This window comes from Anabrus simplex, chromosome 4 (genome assembly GCF_040414725.1).
Source record: "Anabrus simplex isolate iqAnaSimp1 chromosome 4, ASM4041472v1, whole genome shotgun sequence".
Taxonomy (NCBI): Eukaryota; Metazoa; Arthropoda; class Insecta; order Orthoptera; family Tettigoniidae; genus Anabrus; species Anabrus simplex.
In genome coordinates this window covers 370,815,242-370,842,383 of record NC_090268.1, presented here as the reverse complement: position 1 = coordinate 370,842,383, position 27,142 = coordinate 370,815,242, and the positions used below count along the sequence as shown (strand labels likewise).

At 41.6% G+C, this 27,142-nt stretch overlaps 1 non-coding gene across 1 annotated transcript; it reads right to left on the bottom strand.

Moving 5' to 3' along the window:
* Positions 1-11,433: 11,433 nt before the first annotated feature.
* TRNAA-AGC (transfer RNA alanine (anticodon AGC)) lies at positions 11,434-11,506 on the bottom strand. Its single transcript has one exon. It is a non-coding gene; the product is annotated as a tRNA-Ala (tRNA).
* Positions 11,507-27,142: the final 15,636 nt, after the last annotated feature.

The window sequence follows — 27,142 nt, the reverse complement described above, 5'->3', positions numbered from 1 at the left end:
TCCTGTTACTACCGTTACGTCATGCCATCCTTCCCCTGTAATGGTATCCTCCCTCTCTTCTATCCTGATTTCTGCACAACCTCGTCCCCAGCAAATTCCCGACAACATCCTAGCCTCCCCCGCCGTGTCACCACCAGACGACACCGCAACAGCCGCCGCAACATCCTCGCAACGGTCGCAACCACCACCTCTGGACACTATGTCAAGCTGTGTCATCCGCGGCGTAGAACCTACCATCTCAGAACGGGAAATTCTCCAAGAACTCCAGGAAGCAGGCATCCCCGCTCGTCGGGCGTTCAGGATTTACAACGCGTCCGGGCCTACTTTTATGGTCCGAATTCACCTTCCCACCGCCAATGATGTGGAACAACTTATCAACACTGGTGCCTACATCTTTCAACGTCGCTTCAAAGTGGAGCCCTCACGTTCCCCACCCCAACCTTTTCGCCATACTTCCAACACTCCCTTTCGTCGCCCCCGGCCAGCCAGTCCTCCATTTCAACCTTGTCAACCCGTCCGTCCACCCCTACCTCCACCTAACTTCTTCTATCAACCTCCTCTGCAACTTGAACTCCTCAGACTCCTCACCACCTCATTATGCAATATAACCGCAACATTACACCTTCTAACTCTTCAATTCCATCCTAGCCCTCCCATCTAAAACTTGTCAATCATTGCACTCTCCTCAAAATATTTAATCCTTGCACACATCTCCGATCATTCACTACTATCAGCACACACCTCCTAATTCCATACATCAAATTACCCACCTCCCTCTTTCCTCACATCTTCTCAACCCCGTCATCTCTCCTGGCCAGAGAGAGGGCGACACCCTCTAGGTGGCCCGCCCCACCCCTTCAGGGTGGGGAATGAAAGCATTGAAGCAGCAGCCCAACCGTCGGCTGTCCTGTGAGTGGTTTTCCGTGGTTTCCTGTTCTCCTGCACTAAGGCGAATGCCGGGACAGATCCTAGTATAGGCCACGGCCGCCTACCCTCTCACCTTATCCGTGCATCTCCACCGTAACAAATCTCCCGGCCTGAGAGACGGCGTCACCGTTTAAGAGACCCGCCTCCTCCTTCAGGGGAGGAATGAAAACGTTTTAGTAGTAGAGACGTTGGTAAACGAACTTTAGAAATGGGACAAACAATATACAAACTGTGTCAGCAGCGTACAAACTCCATTTGAAAAAAAAAAAAAAAAAAACGGTATGTTTTAGAAATGCTTGCGATGATGCTTGTCGTTTTAAGGGGCCTAACATCGAAGGTCATCGGCCCCCTGTTTTAGAAATGAAACTGCACTAAGACAGGGAAGTGTGCGGTCGCAATTTTTGTTTCTAATGATTATTGACGAAGTTGCAAAAAGGAAGCATATAGGAATAGGGAGATGAAGTTACTATTTGCTGACGATATTCTGGTCTGGAGAACAAACAGCAAAGAAGTACAAGAACAAATTGATGCACTGAACAAGAAAATTGAAAAGTATGGTATGAAAATCAGCGGAGAGAAAAGCAAGACTATGGTAATATCAAGACGACAAAGACAAGGGAAACGCATTGTGAAAATAGGTGGTAAAAGCCTTGAAATTGTTGACAGTTTAAAATACCTAGGGAGTGAATTAGTGCAGAATACAAGGCTAGACATGGAGATTAGCAAGAGGGTGCAACAGGGCAATGTATTCTACCAGAGTGTAAGAAACCTTATATGAAATAAGGAAGTGTAAAATGATAGGTAATGCACACAACGTATTATGCATCCGTATTGACCTATGCGGCGGAGATATGGACAATGACAAGTAGGCTAGAGAGGAGAGTAGAATTCATGCCATTGGGAGGAAGTAGCTGAGAAGATTTTCCTTTGCTAGTGGTTTTACGTCGCACCGACACGATGGGATAGGAAAAGTCTAGCAGTGGGAAGGAAGCCGCCGTTGCCTTAATTAAGGTACAGCCCCAGCATTTGTCTGGTGTGAAAGTGGGAAACCACGGAAAGCCATCTGCTGGGCTGGCGACAGTGGGATTAGAACCCCTAACCACATAGCCAACTCGTCTGGTGTATCGGAGAAGTATGACAAGGAAAGACACATTGAGAAAGGAAGATTTGAGAAAGGAGGTCGGAATGGAAAAACATAAATGAGAGAACTGATAGGAGGAAGCTAAGATGGTTTTGACTTGTAAAGAGGATGGAGGAGAAAAGAATACCAAAACAGATGAAGATGAAGTTCGGGGGGGGAGGGGGGAAGAGCGAGAAACCTTGAAGAAGGTGGATTGATTCAATAAAGAGGAGTGCAAGAAGAAGAAGAAACCTTGACTGGGACGAAATGATGGAAGAGGAATGGAGAGAGGAAGATGAAGAAGTGCCGTAAATGCCCCGACCCAGCAGGAGCTGGATAAGAGGAAAGGATGTTGACGATGATGATGATGATGATGATGATGATGATGATGACGGTGAATAAAGAGACGTTGGGGGCTGGAATTTTGTTGTTCAGGAGTTTCTTTAAGTGGTGCAAAGACCAACGACAAATTGCCATATTTAGACACCCTGTAATATTACCGGATTCAGCACGGATGGAAATTATTATTTTACTAGCGAATGTACCCGTGCTTCGCTACGGTATTCTACATTGTATTCGAATATCGAAGTAAATAGTGTACATGCAGTAAATAAGATAGTTTTAAAATTGCATGTCTCTTAGCGTTATCCGAGAAAGAGCATGGGGAGGTCCCCGTACGTTTCCAATGTAAAGTGTTTGTTACGGATTTGTGATATAACGGCAGGCTCACTTGCCTACTGGCATTCACAATCAGGTTGGGAAGTTTACATTATAATTGCAGGCCCCATTGCCTACTATGCGGACAGAATCGATTTGGGGAGTTTTCGTTAAAATGGCAGCCCCCCTTTCCTACCTCCAGACAGATTACAGTTTTTATTATAATGGCAGGCAATTACCCTACTATCACTCGAAATTGAGTTGTGCAGTTATCATTATAATGACAGGCCCCTTTTCCTACTGCCAGCCAGCGTACTGCCAGTCACACCAAGTTGGTGAGTTTCCATCAAAATAGCAGGCCACTATGCCTAATGCCAGTCACATTTTAGATGAGTACATTTCTTTATAATGGCGGGCACCCTTGCCTACTGCCAAACACAATCGGGTAGGGGAGTTTTAAACAAAACTGCATGCTCACTTACCTTCTGCAAGTCAAATCGAGAAGGGAACTATTCATTACAATTGTAGGCCTTCCTTACTAATGACAGTTACACAGGAGTTGGAGAAGGAACCCTTTCCTACTGCCAGTCAAAGTCGGTGTGGGGAGTACTGATTACAATAGCAGACCGACCCTTTCTCGATCGCTAAATCGACATCAGTGAATATATATAGATCGACATACGAAAGTATATGCGTGTTTACAATATTGAAGACCTTCATTTACAGATTAACTGCTACTAAACGTACGTCATATCGACAAAGGATTATACCATAAGACACGCCGGATTTAGTGGCCTAAATGGCTGGTCCAATGATATGTCATCTATTCTTGGGTCAGATTTAGAAACGTGGAACAGGGTAAAGGTTTTGTAAGATCATCTCACATTACATTACTTTTCGGATAATAATGTGACAGCTACATACGTAGCATTTGGCTCACATATGGCTACTGAGTGGGCCAATTTTCGTGAAGAGTTTGATGATTCTGTATTTCATATAAGTAATTGAAAGTATGAATAATGCATGTGAAAATTCCAAATTGACTTAACATCGATTAATAGAGAAAAATCAAACGTAAAAGGGATACAGATACGGCATAAAGTCATAAGACCAAGGTTGTAGATCATTCCAAATTGAACGGAGATTGTGCAATCCGTTACGTGATAGGGATTTCCGAAGGTCTGCACCATCATTAAAATTGCCTGCATATTTCGATATTCTTCGGGGATAAAAAATGAAAAATTTAATGATATAGGATTTTTCATTCGTTACAGGCTAAAACGTATAATTTTGTCAAATTTCAATTATCTTCTTATTCTTCTGGCAGATTATGCCACAATGTGGATTTTGGGCGAGGCGGGTAAAAATTAGGACTTTCAGGAAATCAAAAATTATGGAGATTGTTATTATTACCCCTTAAACGGAAAGCTGTACGAAAATTTCGCCAAAATAGTCAGTGTAGAGGTACACAGTCGTTACGATTTGATTTATATAGATAAGGAATCTGCTCCATGTAAAACACCTTTTGGGCTATGTCCGCTGGACTTAACCTGCAAAAGTGACCATTCATGATATCTCCCTTATTAATCCTCCTGACGAAAAAATGCACATGAAAAAAAAGGTTCACATGAAAAAAAAGGTTTAGAGGTGGAATTCCATCAGGTTTGGTCGATTTCCAGTCAGGTTGGTCTTGTTCTGTATATATTGTGGAAGAGTAAAATCACCATTTCGGTTCCTTATAAACCGCCAGTCCATTCCGGAACATGAAATGTTATTTACGTTTAAAACCTACCTTTGGACAGGTGGATGCTAAGTATAAATTTTGTTTCGAATGTCTTCAGTAGTTTTCAAGTTGTAAGGAATACGCTTTACACGCACCCGCTCGTGAGTTAAGTCCGATGGGACTTGTACAGAAAAACGGTCCTTTAATGATATCTCCCTTATTGATCCTCGTATCGAAATGATGCACATGAGAAAAAAAGGTTTAGACATTAATTTCTACCAAGGTAGGTAGACTTCCATAAACTTTTGTTGTGTATATTTTTTGGAAGTGCAAAATCACTGTTTCGGTTTCGTATAAACCCCCAGTTAGTTCAGGGATTTAGAAACAATATTTGCCCTGAAACCTATCAAGGACAGGTGTATTCTAAATACGAATCTTGGTGGAAATGCATCCAGTAGTTTCTAGCATTCACGTACATACGGCGTAATTAAGGAAGAAAATAATACAGTTAAGAATGTTGAAACTAATAGAAAATGGATTATAACTGAGGACAGCCGGATAACGACAAATAAATAAATGCCGTGAGTTATGGATATAATAAAGCGCTAACAGAGGAGAAATTTAGGTTCAGTGATTCTTAGGTAAACAAATATGAAGATGACTAATGGTGTTATTACTTAATCTATTCGAGGGCGGTTATAACCTCCAACGATATTCCGCCAATATCCCGCAGATGAGCCGATTGATGCCTCTCTTGCCATCTACCCAAGGAACAACCACGAATTTAAAAGCATGATGAGGAAAATGGCAATACGTTACTTCCCTACTGGCATGCAGTCAGAGACGTTGCCATGGTAACCTGTAGGTTCGTTGTCGGTCTGTCGGTCACTAAATGCAGAGCATGATACCAGCAGAAAATTGTAAATTTCTCCGTCATGTGAAGAGTAAGGTAAATTATGAACATAACGAAAGTTGTTTATAATGAAGAGACGTTTCACGTACGGTAAACAAAGTTTACAGAAAATCAATAGTATAAGAGAAAATAGAGGAAAACCACTGTGGTTTTCCTATAAACACCCCGTCTATTCAAAGATTTTAAAATAATATGCATATCGGAACCTTTCCTGGGATGAGTATACTCTAAATATGAAGTTTGGCTGAGATCTATCCAGCCGTTTCGACGTGATGGTGGGAAAACCACTCTGGTTTTCCTATAAACCCCCCGTCTATTCAAGGATTTTAAAATGATATGCATATCTAAACCTTCCCCGGGATTAGTATACTCTAAATACAATGTTTGGTTGAGATCCATCCAGCCGTTTCGACGTGATGGTGGAAAAACCATTCTGATTTTCCTATAAACCCCCCATATATTCAAATATTTTAAAAAGATATGCATATGGAAAACTTCCCCGCGATGAGTATCCTCTAAATATGAAGTTTGGTTGAGATCTATCCAGCCGTTTCGACGTGATGGTGGAAAAACCATTCTGGTTTTCCTATAAACCCCCTGTCTATTCAAGGATTTTAAAATGATATGCATATCAAAACCTTCTCCGGGATGAGTATACCCTAAATATGAAGTTTGGTTGAGATCTATCCAGCCGTTTCGACGTGATGGTGGAACAGACAAACAGACAGACAAACAGAAACAATTTTATTTATATAGATTTTTACACTCGTTCTTCACCCCCTTTCCATCCCCGCCCAAAGGAGTCCTATGAGTGCCTTACACAACAGTATATTTTTTTCCCAGATATTAAGTCTTATTTGTACCTATTTTGGTTGACAGCTATGCCCAAACGTACATGCATAATCTCACTGCTCTAGAATCCTGGAGCTGACGTTGCCATGGTTACGGCAGTTCATTTTTTTATCCGATTCCTAGAGCAGGGGTAGTGTGGTGCCAATATCTCCGTAACGGTTGGTTTTAGGGCCTTAAAACATGGTTTTCGGGCCCGTAGGGCTTACCGAGTTTTGTTCTTTGCGTCAAGAGGATTAAATTGAGCTTTGTCTCGTCCTTATACGACAAATTCGATATTTTGCCTATAATAGTATAAGAGAAAATGGAGGAAAACCGTTTTTCCTATAAAACCCCCGTCTTTTCAAAGATTTTAAAATGATATGCATATCGAAACCTTCCCCGGGGTCAGTATACTCTAAATATGAAGTTTGGTTGAGATCTATCCAGCCGTTTCGACGTGATGGTGGAACAGACAAACAGACAGACAAACAGACAAACAGAAACAATTTTATTTATATAGATTACAATTTGCTTGACGTCGCACCGACACAGACAGATCTTATGACAACAATGGAACAAGAAGGGGCTATGAGTGAATAGGAAGCGACCGTGGTCTTAATTAATGTACAGCCCCAACGTTTGCCTGGGGTGAAAGTGGGAATCCACGGAAAACAATCCTCAGGGCTGCCGTCAGTGGTGTTCGAATCCACTGTCTCGCGAATGGAAACTGATAGCTACAAGACCGTAACCGCACGGCCAACTCACTTAGTCCGGGGTCGAAACCGCTGCCTTTGGCGACAAAATATCAATGACTAACCCATTACGCAACGAGTTATAAATATTTTATTGACATCCAGTCAATTAGAAACATTCATTCCAGAAGGAATAAGCAAATGCATTATGTGCAAATGACAAAAGGTATAGGTTGTTCTTCTCTGTTAAATACTGTACATTTCAAAAATATAATTCTGATATCGCAAAACTTGAATAAACTTATTTAAAATGTAGTCCTATTAATATATTTCAGTTATACTCATATGCGAATTAGCCTATATTTACTGAATAAGTTGTGGAGTACCTTATTAAATTAAAATCTGAAGCTGGTCTTTCTGATACTTTATCATTTTAATTCGTTATTATGTAAAGTATAATTTAAAATGGTGTCAGGTAAAATGCTACTCATATTACTGATTGAATTTTAATGGTCCCAGGTAATTAGGTAATCAAGATTAGATTAACACAGATTTGTGTGTTAATTCCAAGTGTCCTAGATATTTATACTACAAATTGATTGTGATCGTTTGTGAATATAAACTATTTTAAGTTAATGCATAATTTTTTAATATATTAAAAATAGGGTTAACCTTTGTATGACCTACAATTCACGAAAATAAAGTGTTAAGAATAGTTATATGGGCAAAATCTTCAAAAATGCGTCTCAAGTACATCTACTGCCTATCAGATTTTAAAACATGGAAAAACTGCGAAAATCATAGTTCTAATTAGAAGTACCATTAGTAATAAGACTACTACTCTTCTTTTATCTAAGCTGGTGGGCTGATGACCTAGGTGTTAGGTTCCTTTCAACAAGTATCATCATCTAAGCTGTTTAAAATCGCAGCTGTAATACCTTGACTCATAACCTAATTTGTTAAGCAATTAAAATATTTTGAACCGACCAAGTTAGTCGTGCGGTTAGGGTCGCATAGCTGTGAGCTTACATTCTGGAGATAGCGGGTTCAAACCCCACTCTCGGCAGTCCTGAGGATGGTTTGCCGTGGTTTCCCATTTTCACACCAGACAAATGCTGGGGATAAAATTACGGCCTTGACCGTTTACTTCCCACTGCTAGACCTTCTCTATCCCATCGTCTCCATCGAGTCAAACAGCGATAAAAAAGATTGAATCCAGAAGGGAATATTTCATTCCTGTCATTTTCATGTCTAATGGAAATATATTCGAACTCTCATTACTAGTTCAGAGAGGATGTATGCTTGGCTTCATCTGCCCTGTCGGTCATGAATTACGCGAGTCCATCACCAAACCAATATCATGCAAATAGCTTGGAAAATAACTAGATGGAACTAGGATTCATGTTCGGATCGGCCAAATGGACCTGTCGGAATTTTGTGTTCATCATGTTGGTTTACGAAACGACACCATTTTAATACACCGGGCATAGCTCATTTTACACCTCCCTATTTAGTTCCTGGAAATGTGTTACCATATTTGTGATAACGGCCAGCCTTGTGGAGTCCCTTGACCAGAAGCTCCGAGTTAGATACCTCTTTCATTGAACGATTTCAATCTCAATGGTTAAAGCGAGAGTTTTATTCAACTTCAAGAGATACAGTAGTTTGATATGAATGGTAGCGAACGCGGTCAAAATGTCAAGTAATACGGCTGAGGGAATCACGCACTGACCACGTTACTCGCTAATATCTGCATGGCATGTAATTAAGTAGCAGTCTCCTTGGCAGGCAAAATATTCTTGAAGAGCTGTCAGTCTTATTTTAAATTACTTCTCTCAGGATGGTAGTATCATCATCATCATCATCATCTGTTTACCCTCCAGGTTCGGTTTTTCCCTCGGACTTAGCGAGGGATCCCACCTCTACCGCCTCAAGGGCAGTGTCCTGGAGCTTCAGACTCTTGGTCGGGGGATACAACTGGGGAGTATGACAGGTACCTCGCCCAGGCGGCCTCACCTGCTATGCTGAAGAGGGGCCTTGTGGAGGGATGGGAAGATTGGAAGGGATAGGCAAGGAAGAGGGAAGGAAGCGGCCGTGGCCTTAAGTTAGGTACCATCCCGGCATTCGCCTAGAGGAGAAGTGGGAAACCACGGAAAACCACTTCCAGGATGGCTGAGGTGGGAATCGAACCCACCTCTACTCAGTTGACCTCCCGAGGCTGAGTGGACCCCGTTCCAGCCCTCGTACCACTTTTCAAATTTCGTGGCAGAGCCGGGAATCGAACCCGGGCCTCCGGGGGTGGCAGCTAATCACGCTAACCACTACACCACAGAGGCGGACTAGAAGTTGTAGTAAGGAGGTAAAAGAATGGGCATGTAAGTCTCTGGTAAGACACCAACCGCCTCTCTGGTTTATTGGTTAGCACGATTACCTGCCACCCCCGGACGTACAGGTTCGATTCCCGGCTCTTCCACGAAATTTCAAAAGTGGTACGAGGGCTGGAACAGGGTCCACTCAGCTTCGGGAAGTCAGCTGAGTAGAGGAGGTTCGATTCCCACCTCAGCCATCCTCGAAGTGGTTTTCCGTTGTTTACCATTTCTTCTCCAGTCAAATATCGGGATGGTACCTAACGTAAGACCACGGCCGCTTCCTCCTTCTTGCTTGTCTATCCCCTCCCATCTTCCTATCTCCCTACCAGGCCCCTGTCCATCATAGTAGGTGAGGCCACCTGGGCGAGTTACTGGTCCTCCTCCCCAGTTTTATTCCCTGGCCGAAAGTCTCACGCTCCAGGACACTGCCCTTGAGGCTGTAGAGGTTGTATCCCTCGCTGAGTCTGAGGGAAAAACCAATTCTGGTGGGTAAACAGATTAAGAAAGAAAGAAATAAATAATATTTTGAACTTGTTTAAGCCGGACTGAGCGGCCTTCTAACCCCAACTTGGCAGGTTCGATCCTGGCTCAGTCCGGTGGTATTTGAAGGTGGTCAAATACGATAGCCCCGTGTCGGTAAATTTACTGGCACGTAAAAGAACTCCTGCGGGACTAAATTCCGGCACCCCGGCGTCTCCGAAGACCTTAAAAAGTAGTTAGTGGGACGTAAAGCAAATAACATTCTTATTATTGAATTTATTTAATTACTCAATCCAGAGGTAACTCTCGACTCTGCACGGAAAGAAATAAATGTCACATTTTGATGGGTGATCAGAAAGAAGTCCGCGGCGTTAAGCCACGTTCCCCAACGTGAGAGAATGGGTTGGGGGAGCAATGGCACAGAAGGAACCATTTCCTTGAATTTCTGCACTCGTGGTGGGACGTTTATCTACATATTTTTCACTACTGAAATTAATTTATCCACGTCAGGAAAATTTCCACGAATTTCTTCCATAACTCTATTTAGTGCATGTGCAATACATGTTGCATGTATCATTTTAGGGTAGAGAATATGCAGTCTTTTGCCAGCTTTCACCATAGGGGTCCGGCTACTTAGCTAAATGGTTAGCCACGAAATTTGAAAAGTGGTATGAGGGCTGGAACGGGGTCCACTCAGCCTCGGGAGGTCAACTGAGTAGAGGTGGGTTCGATTCCCACCTCAGCCATCCTGGAAGTGATTTTCCGTGGTTTCCCACTTCTCCTCCAGGTGAATGCCGGGATGGTACCTGACATAAGGCCACGGCCGCTTCCTTCCCTCTTCCTTGCCTATCCCTTCCAATCTTCCCATCCCTCCACAAGGCCCCTGTTCAGCATAGCAGGTGAGGCCGCCTGGGCGAGGTACTGGTCATTCTCCCCAGTTGTATCCCCGACCAAGAGTCTGAAGCTCCAGGACACTGCCCTTGAGGCGGTAGAGGTGGGATCCCTCGCTGTGTCCGAGGGAAAAAGCCGACCCTGGAGGGTAAACAGATGATGATGATGATGATGATGACTACAACTTCTAAATACTCTCGTAACCGTGTGTATTATTATTATTATTATTATTATTATTATTATTATTATTATTATTATTATTATTATTATTATTAAAGTCTAGGTGCTTGGATAAATGGTCAGCGTAGACCACATGTCTGATTCCAGTCCGGGTCGGGAATTTTAACTACGTATGGTTAATTCCTTTGTCTCAGGGATTGGATGTTTGTATTCGTCTGCATGTATTCTGTGCAATTAGGCTTACACTACAGAGATGATCGGTAGACGTTAAATAATTAATGGCTTTACGCAACCCATTGAATGTCAAACTTCAAGCACTCTGGTACTTCGTGAGACGTTAACTACTTTCTTTCTGTCTTTCTTTCTTTCCTTATCTGTTTACCCTCGAGGGTTGGTTTTCCCTTCAAACTCAGCCAGGGATCGCACCTCTACCGCCTCAAGTGCAGTGTCCTGGAGTGTGTGACATTGGGTCGGGGACAAATGGGGAGAACGGCCAGTACCTCGCCCTGGCGGCCTCACCTGCTATGCCGAACAGGGGCCTTGGACGGGGAAGGGAAGATTGGAAAGGATAGGCAAGGAAGAGGGAAGGGTGCCATTAATTTCAGTGAGGGATAGAGGAGAAGAGGTATTGGAGAAGAGTAAAAATTTCCTGGAGGCGCCGGGTATCGATCCCGGTACCTCTCACATGCTAAGCGAGCGCTCTACCATCTGAGCTACGCCCCCAGTTGGGCCATGTGTAGCCATTATGTACTGCTCCAGTCAATAAGTATCTTGCACGCAGGATACGTTCGAACCTAGCAACTTTCACTTACATTCTGAGTTGAATCCTGGGAGGTGCACAGTCAGGTAGCCTCCAGGCCACTACACACACACAAAAAAGCTAAGCTTGAAAAGTGGTACGAGGACTGGAACGGGGTCCACTCAGCTTCTGGAGGTCAACGGAGTAGAGGGGAGTTCAATTTCCGCCTCAGCCATCCTCTAAGTGGTTTTCCGTGGTTTCCCACTTCTCCCCCAGGAAAATGCCGCGCTGGTACAATCGCGATCACAAGAATTCCGGGTGGAAAAGGAAACCGGTAACGTTTGAGCGAAGATATTAGCCACCCCTGAGGATCAAGGAGAGGTAACCAAGGCAACGTCACATGTGTTCATCGTCCAGGTGTGCCCGGTCCTGTTACGCACTCAGAGGTCACTCCAACCACCATTTTGTCAGGAACTGATTAAGATGTTTCTTTCTTCCTTTCTTTCTTTCTTAATCTGTATACCCTCCAGGGTTGGTTTTTCCCTCGAACTCACCGAGGGATCCCACCTCTACCGCCTCAAGGTCAGTGATCTGGAGTGTGAGACATTGGGTCGGGGATACAACTGGGGAGAAAGACCAGTACCTCGCCCAGGCTGCCTCAACTGCTATGCTGAACAGGGGCCTTGTGGGGGGAAGGGAAGATTGGACGGGATGGACACGGAAGAGGGAAGGAAGCGGCCGTGGCCTTAAGTTAGGTACCATCCCGGCATTTGCCTGGAGGAGAAGTGAGAAACCAGGGAAAAAACTTCCAGGATTGCTGAAGTGGGAATCGAACCCACCTCCCGAGGCTGATTGGTCCCCGTTCGAGCCCTCATACCACTTTTCAAATTTCGAGGCAAAGCCGGGAATCGAACCCGGGCCTCCAGGGGTGGCAGCTAAACACACTAACCACTACACCACAAAGGCGGACTATGAAGTTTCTTTGGTTAAATATTCTGGCTATACTGCTTCTTCTAATCAAGGAAAACGTTTAATTAACTGTAATTTACTTGTGAACAAATGTGCACGATGTAATCCCACCCCAATACGTGTGGCATTTAATTGTTTGATCAGTGCTGACAATAACTCCATAGGAACGGTTTCCCAACACCCTTGCGATTAACAAAGTAATGAAGAACCATTCTTTCCGTTTTTCCCTAATTAGTTTCTTCCAATCTGTGGTGTAGTGGTTAGTGTGATTAGCTGCCACCCCCGGAGGCATTTCCGGCTCTGCCACGAAATTTGAAAAGTGGTACGAGGGCTGGAACGGGGTCCACTCAGCCTCCAGTCATCCTGGAAGTGGTTTTCCGTGGTTTCCCACTTCTCCTCCAGGCAAATGCCGAAATGGTACCTAACTTAAGGCCACGGCCGTTTCCTTCCCTCTTCCTTGTCTATCCTTTCCAATCTTTCCATCCTCCCGCCAGGCCCCTGTTCAGCATAGCAGGTGAGGCCGCCTGGGCGAGGTACTGGTCATCCTCCCCAGTTGTATCCCCGACCCAGAGTCGGAAGCTCTAGGACACTGCCCTTGAGGTGGTAGAGGTGGGATCCCTCGCTGAGTCCGAGGGAAAAACCGACCCTGGAGGTTAAGCAGATTAAGAAAAAAAGAAATTTCTTCCAATCATTTGAATTATTAGAAATGTATTATTTTTGTGCAAAACTAGTGCACTGTTTAAGATTATAAAAATACAATTACTTTCGTGAGCAGGAAGCGTTCATTTTATTTATTTAAATTTTTGTTAGAAAATGCACTCCTTTGTTCCTTTTAAGACACTTTACTCTGATATTATGAGAGTACCTTCTTATTCTTATTGTTCTTAATCTGCTTACGCTCCCTAGGACTCAGCGAGAGATTCCACCGCTACCGCCTAGGGCAGCGTCCTGGAGTGTGAGACATTTGGTCTGAAATACAACTGGGGAGGATGACCAGTACCTCACCCAGGTGGCCTCACCTGCTATGTTGAACAGGGGCCTCGGTGGGGGATGGGTATATTGGAATGGTTAGACAAGGAAGAGGGAAGGAAGCGGCCGTGGCCTTAAGTTAGGTACCCTCCCGGCATTTGCCTGGAGGAGAAGTGGGAAACCACATGAGAATATCTTATTTTTATTATTATCATCTAGCATTTGTTTCTGGATTGGGAATAATATTCTTCATTTACATGTCTTTTAAATGTAAGCACTGTCTCTGTCTTGTACTTGTATACGTCGTTTTATCCCATTTAATTTCTATCCCATTTCCCGTATTTAAATTAAGAAAAAGGAATGGTATAATATTTCAGTAAAAGGGTAGGCCCTAAATCTGTATATGAAACAGTTACCTTCTTTCATCTTAACTTCTTGCGTTCAAATTTGATATCCGTTGTATATTTTAGTGCAAAGTATATTAATTCTTCTTTTAACAGTGTCTGCATAAGTATTAGGGAAGTTTAATTTAAAAGGGCCAATATGGACGAAAATATGGGTCATTCTTTCTTACAGTGGTTGAGCGCGATAATAATGAAGTCATGGTCGAGACCGCTATCATTTCAGCCAGCCTTCGCACGCAATAATTACAAAGAAACTGGAGAATTTGACGCTCAGTGAGTCGATATACACAGTACGTTTGTTGTCTTCAAGGACTCCCCTCATTACCCTCTCTCGTCGTTGTCAAGCCAGTGGGAACATGCGGGCAGGTGGGGAGCAAGTACCTTCCCATCCGCGTGTTTCGTTCATGCTATAGGATATCCCGTACTTCGCTCTCTCCACCTCCCCTTCACTCTTCAGATATATGCATGTGTTACGTGTCTAATGGATGTGACCAATGAGAGAGAATGTATAAGCAGGTACTGGGCGGTTCTGAGGGCTGTACTGATTTCTTGCCTGAAATGAATATTTCTGTCCACGTGATAATAAAGTTCTCGAGTGTACCTAACTTAAGGCCACGGCCGCTTCCTTTCCTCTTCCATATCTATCCCTTCCGATCGTCCCATACCCCCATAATGCCCCTATTCAGCAAAGCAAGTGAGGCCGCTTAGTCCCCCTATTCAGTTGTATCTCCCGACCCAAAGTCTTACGCTCCATGAAGGTAAACGGATTAAGAAAGAAAGATAAACACACTCAGACTACTGAATTAATAAGAAGTTCCCAAATTATAGGTCAGCCCTCATAGAACTTATGTTAAAGCAGTATATTGTACGCACAATCAGTTCCGAGTTTTTCACTTATTTCTTGCCAATAGTTGTCTTTCATGGGCCCTGTTTCGTAAAACTAATACCATTACCTAATAATATGAAAACTCATAAAAATAATTATTAGTTAACCAAATTCTGTTTCATAAAAATGTACACATTATAACTGTTCGCTCTCCTCATCAAGACACTTGGGGAGATGAACGTTATTACCTTGGGACACATGAATATCAAATAAACTATTTGTGGCTTGCCCGTAAATTGCCACGCAAATAGAAACAATTAACATTCCATGGTTTCCTACTTCTCTATGTGATGTTTGGGCGCCATAGTTACAGTTTTAAACAAAACTGTAAACCAAAATTTATATTTACTAGCATAGAGACTTATACTTAAATCACAGGGGTAGGATTTTAAATAATTAACCATTAAGTATCGCTTAAGAAAGAAAACGCAATATAAAATACAAATGAATTTATTATACAAAAATGAGATGAATCGGAAAAGTTCCTTAAAGCGTGGAGGGATTTAGAATTTACTTTACTGAATTTAGTAATTGCTTGCTTTATCTAATTGAAGCTCACCAATTGCAGCTTTCGTTGAAATCATCGGGTTTCCGTGGTTACTCGTTCTCTTCTTCTCGATATAGAATTTGCTCCATGGGCATCCTTCCTTCCTTCTCTGATCTGGTACGGGCTATCTGGACTAGCACTCCCTAATTGCCTAGTCTTGAAACTAGACATTCGCCCTATACTTGTAAAAACTGATCAGCGTTGATCGTAAGAGGAGAAAATTCAGAGATATGATTTTTTCCATATTAGTAGAAATCTCAATCCAACTGAGCTATACTATTTATACGGTACAGACTTGTACCAAATTCCGTAGACTTGAACTAAACATAGTTCTTCGTCCAGAAGATTTACTGAATATAACAAAAGCCGTAAGCTTGTTTCGTCTCACGTAGATCCGATAATATAACCGCAGCTAAGTACTGTATCGAAACGAGCACATACCGTCTCAAAATCAATAACGTCGTTCACAGTAGATGTTCACAGTAGAAGTTCTAATAGTAGTTAGGATCACAGCAGAAGTCGTAGTTAGGTTGTTAGGTGCCGTTCTCGTGGTGAGAATCTCTATATATCCGGGCTCACCCCCACTATTGGTAACAGTTCAATCTCATAACTCATATACAACGAAGTATCTGATTCGCAGATCGAATTATCAACTCCCCTTCTCTTCTTTCTTGACAAGTCCAGTAGGCGTGGCGATGATGTAGCTGACCAGCTTGCAAGCCTCGCGCGCGGGTCGCTGTTTACTAGCCTTGGCTCATGAGTTAAACCCAGTGAGTCATGCAAATTTCCACGCTCAAGAATAACCTTTTCCGTATACACAAATATGAGATGAAATGACAACTATATTTCAACATATTAACCAAATCCAATACATAATAAATTCCTATCTTTCATAATATAATAATAAATAATAAATGATTATAATATATATAACTAGATTGCAAAAACCTTATTTACAAATGCTTGACGTAGAATAAATATGTTATTACGAATAATTGCCGATGGCGGATAAACTTGATATCAAATGATATCGCGTAAAATGATATTATATTAAATTAGTAGGGCTGGAGAATCCTGGACGGTTACATACGCCCTCCTGTTATTTACAGATATAACATATATGAAAATAACACACTACAACAAAACGGCTGATATATACAACATTACATCCTACGAAAACTTAATAAAAACATACATAATAAAATCTTGTATCTCACTGTAGAGTGTTTGTTTCAACGATACCAGATAACATTAGTAATAATTCCTGCCGATTTTCTTCCGAATGTTTGTCAGCAACACTCATAATATTTAAAACATAACAACAGGTAAATAACTCTGTCTTTGCACTTCACCATCAAAGTGTTCGGCAGTTCCAGGTTATCATAATATATACACCACACACACACGTAATCACACGTGGCCTACCTCTCTTAGATGGCCGCAAGCAATTTCTTGTTTTCATTGCAAAAAAAATATACGATTAAAAAATTATTGCATTAATTTCCTTCTGCAGTTTACTCATGGCTTCTACAATGGTGTCAGGTCTAGGTTCACAACCTATACATGAATTCATGTTTTCTAACTCAAGTATATATAATGTTATCAAAACAACACCTGCGAGACGTTACACTTAATTCGCAGAAATATATCGTCTCAGAGAACGAATATTATAAGTGCCCAACATAACAAGATTACCATCTTTCAGTCTGTATGCACAAGGACCAACCCGACAATGAATCTGGAATGGACCCTGATACAACAAAAAGAATTTCTTCGTCACCTTCTCTTCACTGGACGAGAGCATGGGAAACGTGACAAAACAGAATCTCCTACCTGAAATTCGTCTAACACCTGACGTTTCTGCTGTTTGCTACGCTTCTCAGCCGCTTTAATCAAATTTTCTCTCGCTAATCTGACATATATCTGAGAGTTCCGCTGAGGTTCCTGTGTAGTACCTAGTACTTTTGTCAGCTCATTCCTTGGATTGCTGCCAAAATGAACCTCTAATGGGGTGAATTTCGTACTATCATGCTGAACCCTGTTAATCCATTTCTCAATCAACGCTAAAGAACCAACCCACGCAGTGTGCTTGTCATGAACTAAAGATCTAAACATCCTACCTAATTCCTTCATCGTGCGTTCACACATATTCCCTTGCGGATTCCTAATTGAGGAAAAAACATGTGTGATACCTAACTCTGTCATCACAGTCTTCCACTTCTTCGAGGTAAACTGAGATCCGCTATCAGATAATAACCTACTAGGCGTACCTAATTCCTGAACATACTTGTCACTAATAAACTTACTACAACTAAGACCTGTCGCTTTTGGCACGATCAACAAAAGATTGACACACTGACTACTCGAAACTTCAATAATACCATCCTCTAACATGGCTTCTATTTGATTGTCTACTGCTTTAGCATATTTATGTGGTATCGGATATCTCGGTCCAGCGAATATACTTTTATCCAGCACTGAAAATGAGTATTCATATACATGTGTTTTGCCACGTTTCGATGAAAATACTTCCTTGTGTTCTCTCAACACATACAACAATCGGTCCCTCTGACCTTCTTCCAAATTGCTACTATCTACCGCTTCTCTCAAAGCATCATCATGGTTCTCCTCTAACCATACTTCACACAACTTAAAATCCGCTCTCTCTTCTTCATCTTTTGAAACCTCATTAACACACCACATGTTACAAACCTCCACTTTCGTCTGAACTTCGGCATCCCACGTGACTTTAACATCCTCATTATCCCACCTTAAATATACTATCGCCTCATTGTAATCTAACCGAGCTGAGTATAAACTTAGCCAGTCAGATCCCAAGATAACATCAAATATAAGATTCGGAATAACAAGACATACCCGAATTTTCGACTTCCCGTTAATACAAATAGGTATGGCAACTTGCTTGCATATTTGCTTGGATCTTTTACCTACAGCAGTGACGATATATGTGGATTTCACAGGCATTTCTTCAATCTCCATATTATCATTTTTTCTGTCCTCATACCACTTCAAACTTACACATGATCTTTGACTGCCTGAATCCAATAAAGCCTGATACTGCGCCCTCCATAAAACGATCGTAACAACGGGGTTATCACTTTTACTACCAGCTAAAACATGATTCATTTCCACCTCCCTTAATAACTCATCTCTGACATCGAGATCATAATTCATGTGCGTCATTACACAATTTCTCGCAACATGTTCTGAAGACTGATAATCTGATCCCTCATTACCGTCTACTATCAGTTTAAATTACTGTGTCTCCTTGTATCCTGATTTCGGCTAGTGCATTCCTCAACATTACGTTCCCTCTGAAAATTCCTATTTTGCTAGTGTGACTGATTACCTACAGGTTGTTGTCTCGGTTGAAACTGACCACGGTGATTGTGTTCTTGTCTTCGGGGTGTAGTTTGATAGTTTGTGTGCTCTCGTGTACTATTACTATTTTCTAACGTATCGAAACTTGCTAGCAATCTTTCCATTCGCTGAATAGACTCTATCTGTTGCATACAGCTAGCTTCGCGGATTTTGTTGGGAAAATGCCTGAGTAATAACTTCACAATATCTCTCTCCGCTGACATCCCATCTACGTTTTTACAAATCATAACACGGGCCAAAAAAATATTCTGTCATTGAAACTCCTTCGTGTGGCCTAAATTTCCCAAAGACAATGCGTTCTCTTTCCCTGCTTTGTATAGCTTCACTCCAAAATTTTTCCGTGAAATATTTCTGGAATTCCACCATACTGATCATGCTGCTCTTATACACCGCAAACCATGATTTTGTTTCCCCAAAAAAGCTTTACCAATTATTTCTAACGCTTCTTCCCATTCAATGATTCCTTCTTCGATTCGCTTTTCAAACTGTTTCTTAACAGTGTTTAAAAAATCTAAAGGGGGTGTCTGCCTCCCATTAAATTTAGGTAGTTCAGTTTCATATATGAAATTAGTACCATGGCACTGACTTCCTATATTACCTTGCTTTTCTCTGATTTCTTTACGTATTTGTGCCTCCGATCTATCAATACGTTCATTTATCCTTTTCACTTTAGTTTCTAAGTCATTCGCAATGTGTTCCTGTCTTTCCTTGGTGGTTTTAATTTCAACAGCATATTCCTCTGCTTTCTTAAACTTTTCATTACATATTTTAGCATTAATCTATACCTTACCACACAGATCATCGTATTGTTGTTGTACTCTTTCTCTAACTTTACTATTTTTTTCTCTACCAACTCTATGACTTCGGTTTTATGTTCAGTTAACTTTCTTTCTACCACTTTCTCATGTTGGCTGCGTCTCATCTCCTGTTCCGCTAACTGATTCTCAAAAAGTTTCTGCTGCTCTAGTGCTTCATCTAATCTACGATTTAAAGCATCCATCTTAGTATTAACTTCTCTGCTAAGTTCGGTTTTAGTCTGATCTATTTCTCTGCTAATTTTGGTTTTCGTTCTCTCTACTTCCTTCTTAATTTCATCTATCCCTTTCGTTTCCTTCCTAATTTCATTCATTTTCTGTAATATCCCTTGCATCATCAAAAACAGTTGTTGAATATTCATTTCACTATTCATATTACCTTTCTCGCCCTCCATCCTAGCTACATCAGATTCTGTGCTATTTTCCATGCTCCCACCACTCTCTACCTATTTATCTACTTCAATGCTTTCATCAACAACATTCCTAGAATTCAGCGTCTCGCCTCCCTTTGCTAAGTTTCCGCTACGTAATTTCATGTCCTTTTCACCTTGTGCAGCCATGATTCCCCCAAAATCACACATACAAATTATATGGACACTCACTTAATCCCCACAAACACAGACTCTAATTTACTGCTTTCTTTCCACGAATACTTAATGGTTTTCGAGCGGCACGCTGGTGCGACAAATGTAACTGTTCGCTCTCCTCATCAAGACACTTGGGGAGATGAAAGTTATTACCTTGGGACACATGAATATCAAATAAACTATTTGTGGCTTGCCCGTAAATTGCCACGCAAATAGAAACAATTAACATTCCATGGTTTCCCATTTCTCTATGTGATGTTTGGGCGCCAGGGTTAAACAAAACTGTAAACCAAAATTTATATTTACTAGCATAGAGACTTATACTTAAATCACAGGGGTAGGATTTTAAATAATTAACCATTAAGTATCGCTTAAGAAAGGAAATTAACGCAATATGAAATACAAATGAATTTATTATACAAAAAAAATGAGTTGAATCGGAAAAGTTCCTTAAAGCGTGGAGGGATTTAGAATTTATTTTACTGAATTTACTAATTGCTTGCTTTATCTAATTGAAGCTCACCAATTGCAGCTTTCGTTGGAATCATCGGGTTTCCGTGGTTACTCGTTCTCTTCTTCTCGATGTAGAATTTGCTCCATGGGCATCCTTCCTTCCTTCTCTGATCTGGTACGGGCTATCTGGACTAGCACTCCCTAATTGCCTAGTCTTGAAATTAGATATTGGCCCTATACTTGTAAAACCTGATCAGCATTGATCGTAAGAGGAGAAAATTCAGAGATATGAATTTTTCCATATTAGTAGAAATCTCAATCCAACTGAGCTATACTATTTATACGGTACAGACTTGTACCAACTTCCGTAGACTTGAACTAAACATAGTTCTTCGTCCAGAAGATTTACTGAATATAACACAAGCCGTAAGCTTGTTTCGTCTCACGTAGATCCGATAATATAACCGCAGCTAAGTACTGTATCGAAACGAGCACATACCGTCTCAAAATCAATAACGTCGTTCACAGTAGATGTTCACAGTAGAAGTTCTAATAGTAGTTAGGATCACAGCAGAAGTCGTAGTTAGGTTGTTATTTGCCGTTCTCGTGGTGAGAATCTCTATATATCCGGGCTCACCCCCACTATTGGTAACAGTTCAATCTCATAACTCATATACAACGAAGTATCTGATTCGCAGATCGAATTATCAACTCCCCTTCTCTTCTTTCTTGACAAGTCCAGTAGGCGTGGCGATGATGTAGCTGACCAGCTTGCAAGCCTCGCGCGCGGGTCGCTGTTTACTAGCCTTGGCTCATGAGTTAAACCCAGTGAGTCATGCAAATTTCCACGCTCAAGAATAACCTTTTCCGTATACACAAATATGAGATGAAATGACAACAACTATATTTCACCATATTAACTAAATCCAATACATAATACATTCCTATTTTTCATAATATAATAATAAATAATAAATGATTATAATATATATAATAAGATTGCAAAAACCTTATTTACAAATGCTTGACGTAGAATAAATATGTTATTACGAATAATTGCCGATGGCGGATAAACTTGATATCAAATGAAATCGCGTAAAATGATATTATATTAAATTAGTAGGGCTGGAGAAGCCTGGACGGTTACAACATGGCTAATAAAGAGTCTTCACTCATAATATTAATTCATTTGTAAACTGATACAAATGGTGGTTAGAATAGGTTTGTTGCATGTGTACTTGTTTTGCGTTTGTTCCTAGCGGTAGGCTAGTGCTTGACTACAACCGGCTATTAACCCATAAATGTTCGAGTGGTTTACTTGATATTTTCGTTGTTATGGCCGATACACATGAGAATGGGTAAAAGCTGCGAAAATAATGTGAGAGAAGAAAGTGCTTGAATTAAAGCATCAACCATTCGCAGCCTACTTCTCACTCTATAACACTCTTCTCCTCAGTTTTTTATTTTATGTGCTCTTAAAAATCTCTATGGAGATAGACTGCAAAAATCTTGGTTTGATGATGGTATAAGCCAAGATTTTAAAGGATACCTGGAGTCTCCAAGCAAAGTGCACCAGGGAAATGTCTCCAAACATTAGCCATCTTATTGTTCGAGTTACCCTAGCATTGCTGACACCACCAGGCCAATTCGCACTAACACAGTAGAACTGTAATTTAGTTCACATATGAGCATTACTTTCAAGGAATATTTCCCATATCTATCAATAAATTCTGGTCTTTATGTACTTATCACAAATACAATGATATTGTATATTAATACTACACCCTTCCGGGCCTCGAATGGAAGACTCGCGCTTAAGAATGCCTCGACATAACGGGGTAAACACCCACGGATGAGACTAGAGTAATTTGCGGCTCGACTTGCCTGACGAGCTCCGAACCGATCCCCTTCCTCCTTTTTTTCTACCGCGGCAGCTCGAGCACTTGGGGAGTGGTTACGTTCGAAAGAAAAGAAAAAAACACCAACAAATATTTAAGATGGAGCCTTATGTAATCTGGAAGTAGGGTTCTCCGGGTTCAACTGTCTACGGGATACTGCTTAGCACTGCTACAAATGACAAGAGGCATATAATTGGGGGTTACAAAGAATAATTTATTCAAAATATGGCATGATAAAAAATGGATACAACCCTATACAATGAATTTCCCGCATACGGGAGGGAAAGAAAATAATTAACACTTTAAAATTCGACTCGTCTATGGGCATCGTCTGCACAAAGGTATGACTGAGGTTTTGCGACCACCACCGTCTATCTTTCCTTCATTAGTTCGTAACTTTTGCTGACTTTTTATATTCTTCTGTCGATCACACCGTGAGATGAGCTGATATCCCTACACCTATTAGTTTTTGTTCTTAGCACGTAATTAACCGGTTCCTGCACTACATGATTACGATATTAAAAGATATATTTACATAATACATAGATAAAACACACATACCATTAGCTAAAATCCCCCCGGACTTCCCGTATCTGTCACCAAGACAATGCAACGTTGAACATCGGTTCTGTTTGAACTCAAAATGAATGCACATTAATACTACACACACACAGATATATACACATCATGCATAAAGGAGGCTATTCCTGTAAGGAAAACATAGTTATCAGTATCTTCTGCCCCCGGCGCAAGCTTAATGGAAGCTTGCCCAAGGTGACCCCTGCTGATCCGGGGGTCGAACTGGATGAATCCCGACTGAGAGGTACATTCCTGAAAGAAAAATCCCTAACTAGCTACGGTCTCATATTACCGGATATGGGGGGGGGGGAGATCCATATTCATTTATTAATTACCTTTTAAATCACCGTGATATTATCATTATATAAGTATTCTTAGCTAAGCCATTTAAACCAAACCAACGAGCACGGTGAAAACCCAGAGCCCCGAGTCTTACGACAATAGTACAGCATGTCCCCTCTGTCACGAAGGGAGCGGAACAGACGCGCACAAAAAAGAAAGGAAGGGAGGGTCATTCGCCGTACGCCAACCGGCACTCATTCATTAGCTACGTCGTATTCTTGACTCCTCTCAATTATAATGGCCAGCCCTCCTTTCCTCGGAGACACATATCTCTGGCCCATTTGTTTATTCATCTTACCGTAGAATTCCCCTGAAATACTCATTTATTCTATACCTTCTCATTCTTTTCATGAGCACCATCACTTGCGAATTATCTCATCATAAACTATCTGGGCATTTGGCCCTTTCATTACGTCTCATATCGCGTATCTTCTTTCGTTGGGCATAGGACTCTCATGATTCCTCAATTCCACGTTCCTCATTTTCTTCGCTCACCGCCCAAAGTTATGCATATATTCATATTTCTACCATACATAAGACTCTGGTTTCCCTGGATCTCAGCCGGTTGCATACAAAAAACTCCATACTTTCTGGTTAAATAATCAAGAATCACGGGAAACTCGCGAACTGTCCCTCACTATTATACATAAATAACATATTTTTATGTACCTCTCTCGGTCAGGATTTCTTCTCTCTTGTTGTACACGCACTTATTATATGTGTAAATTACGAATGCATCGTCTGATTGACCCATGAGCTTCCCCAGCAAATACGATAGCCATGTCGGACATTAACTAGCAACCTCTGGACATGATTTTCCCTGCTCATTTATTATTGTTCCAGCCACCTCTAGGGGAACTCAAATATTCTCCTATCCTTGTCTCCCTTACTTGCTAGGATATACTACATATTACTAAGAATAACCACTCACGATAAACTAATAATTAAGAAAACAAATGGGTTGTCCGGGGAGTTAGCTTCCCTTGAATTTTAAGTTAACGTGATCAAGAATAATAAAATTTCCATATTAGGACATGCATTATTTTACAACATTTTAGATATTACAGAGGAAAGCTCATCCTATTACCGGTTCTACATTATCGTGCTAAGAGATTTATATTATGACATCACTCATCTGTTTGGTGGCCGTGGTTTTTCCTTCCACGGGAGACCCATGGCGGAGTTTACTGCTGCATGACCTCGGCGCTGGAAACGGGCGTGTTGTCCTTCAGCCCTGGTCCATATATGTCTGACATCCTGGAGATCTCGTTCACAGCTGAAATCTCAGAGTAATCCACATGTGTAACACTTCACCACTCGTCACACGGCCTGCTGTTTACCACGACACGAACACAGAGTTTACACCACGAACAAGCAGGTCATGCTAATCACAGCGAGCGCGTTCACAGCATGAATCGGGTAGCTCACAACACCTGAGCACCCTGACTTAGAGTAGGTAGCGATTTGGGTGATATCAATTTACTAATATCACGGACTCATTTAGGCCGGCATTGTATATAGCCACAACCCGCTACTCGTTTATAAATTATGCTCGCAGCTTATTTAATGAAACGCGGCACAGAGACATTCGCCTAGGCTCGCTTGGTTTCCCGTCCACGCCTCACAAAGGCTTCGTACTTCACGGCCGCGACGGACACAATAGCACTGGCTTAGTATGCGGTAAGTAGGGTATGGACTGTAAACTGGAGCACAACGACCCGCTAGGAACTGACTTCAGTGAGGGTCAGCTCAGCTTTTATGGTCTATTCACCGGAAAACGATGGGCGTAAACGATTCACGGTTCATTAAGGACAGCAGCTCCTTTTATCCCAGGAATTCAGAACATTTAAATGGTGCATATTGTAACCCTCTCTTTGCTCTCTTATTTGAACCAAATGTGTTCTCCCGACGATCGGCAGATACCACGTAATTCGCTTCCCGCTTTTAATTATTCCATGGGCGTCATCTGGCGGGTGGAGTCAATTTTGAGCGCGACTCTTAGCTTGGGGGACGCTTTCTCGTTCACATGTGTTTGCAGTCTGTTAAATCTGGACATCTGGTGACCTTCTTTCTTCCCCTGAATAAAGTATTACATATTTTTAGTCTGGGATACGCGGAAAATTCAGCTCTATTCATTGGTGTGTCTCACATAATTTTCCCATGTCTGGATCAAAATATCTTATTATCTTTACGCGCCAAAATTCGACGTTGGCACTCGTGAAACGTGCATAAAAAACCGGAAGTTCCTTCTGTTAGTTTGGATCCCTGGCAGAATAGGCCACACCTCAGGGCGTGTTTGACTACGGCCGCGTCGCGTCATATCTCCACCTCTCTCTGCAAGTTGAGAGGGTCTTTTCGCGGGGCTTGGCTCCTGCTCAGTCTTCCCTTTGTTTTCCAGGCGCTCTTTCGCGGGTTCCGTTCTGGCCGGGCGCCGCTCAATCCCCATCGCCCATACTACTACCAATGACGCGACCTTTAGAAGTGGTTTTAATGAGGTAGAAAGGCACCTATAATTCCAATGAGCTATACAGGACACTGTACGGTTTCAATACCAACCCGCGGAGTGCTCTCTCAAGCTGCTGGTTTGAGGTTAATGATTCATTCCTTGCAGTGGAACATTTTATGATATTACCAATCCTATCCAGCAAATACTAAAATGTTATGTAATCTAACCTGAATCTCTCATTGTATTCATATGTATGTTCCATACCAGTATAGGCAGTTCTTGGTCAAAATTTATTGGACGGTGGATAACTACACCCGTTCCTCATCACTATTTGAAACTGAGTCGAACATTTCACTAATCTTCACGATTTTATGTCAAAATATTATATCGCTCACTTTGGTTTCACTAATAATATGGATTAAGAGTCAAAATACACTCATAGAATTAATCCCAATAATATGAGTAACTGTTATTAGTCATGTTGGTTATGAAACAATTACATACAAACATTATCATTATAGACCTTTATGCCTTTCAGCGTTCAGTCTGCAAGCCTCTGTGAATTTACTAAACGTCTAACAATCCTCTATTTGCAACTAGTACTGTGGCCTCATTTAGTTCTATACCTCTTATATTTAAATCGTTAGAATCTGCGTCTAAGCATCGTCGTCTTGGTCTCCCTCTACTTCTCTTATCGTCCACAAGAGAGTCCATTATTCTCCTAGGTAACCTATCCTCCTCCATTCGCCTCACATGAAGCCACCACCGAAGCCGGTTTATGCGTACAGCTTCATCCATCGAGTTCATTCCAACTTAGCCTTTATCTCCTCATTCCCAGTACACTCCTGCCATTGTTCCCATCTGTTTGTACCAGCAATCATTCTCGCTACTTTCCTGTCTTTTACTTCTAACTTATGCATAAGAAATCCTTAGTCCACCCCGCTTTCGCTCCCGTAAAGCAAAGTTGGTCTGAAAACAGACCGATGCAAAGAAAGTTTCGTCCGGGAGCTTACTTCCTTCTACAGAACACTGATGATCGCAACTGCGAGCTCACTGCATTAGCTTTACTACACCTTGATTCAATCTATCTTAATACATTACCATCCTGGGAGAACACACAACCTAAATACTTAGAATTATCTACCTATTCCAGCTTTGTATCACCTCTCTGACATTCAATTCTGTTGAACTTCTTACCTACTGACATCAATTTAGTCTTCGAGAGGCTAATTTTCATACCATATTCATTGTACCTATTTTCAAGTTGCAAGAAAATAAACTGCAGGCTTTCGGCACAATCTGCCAGTAAGACGAAGTCGTCAG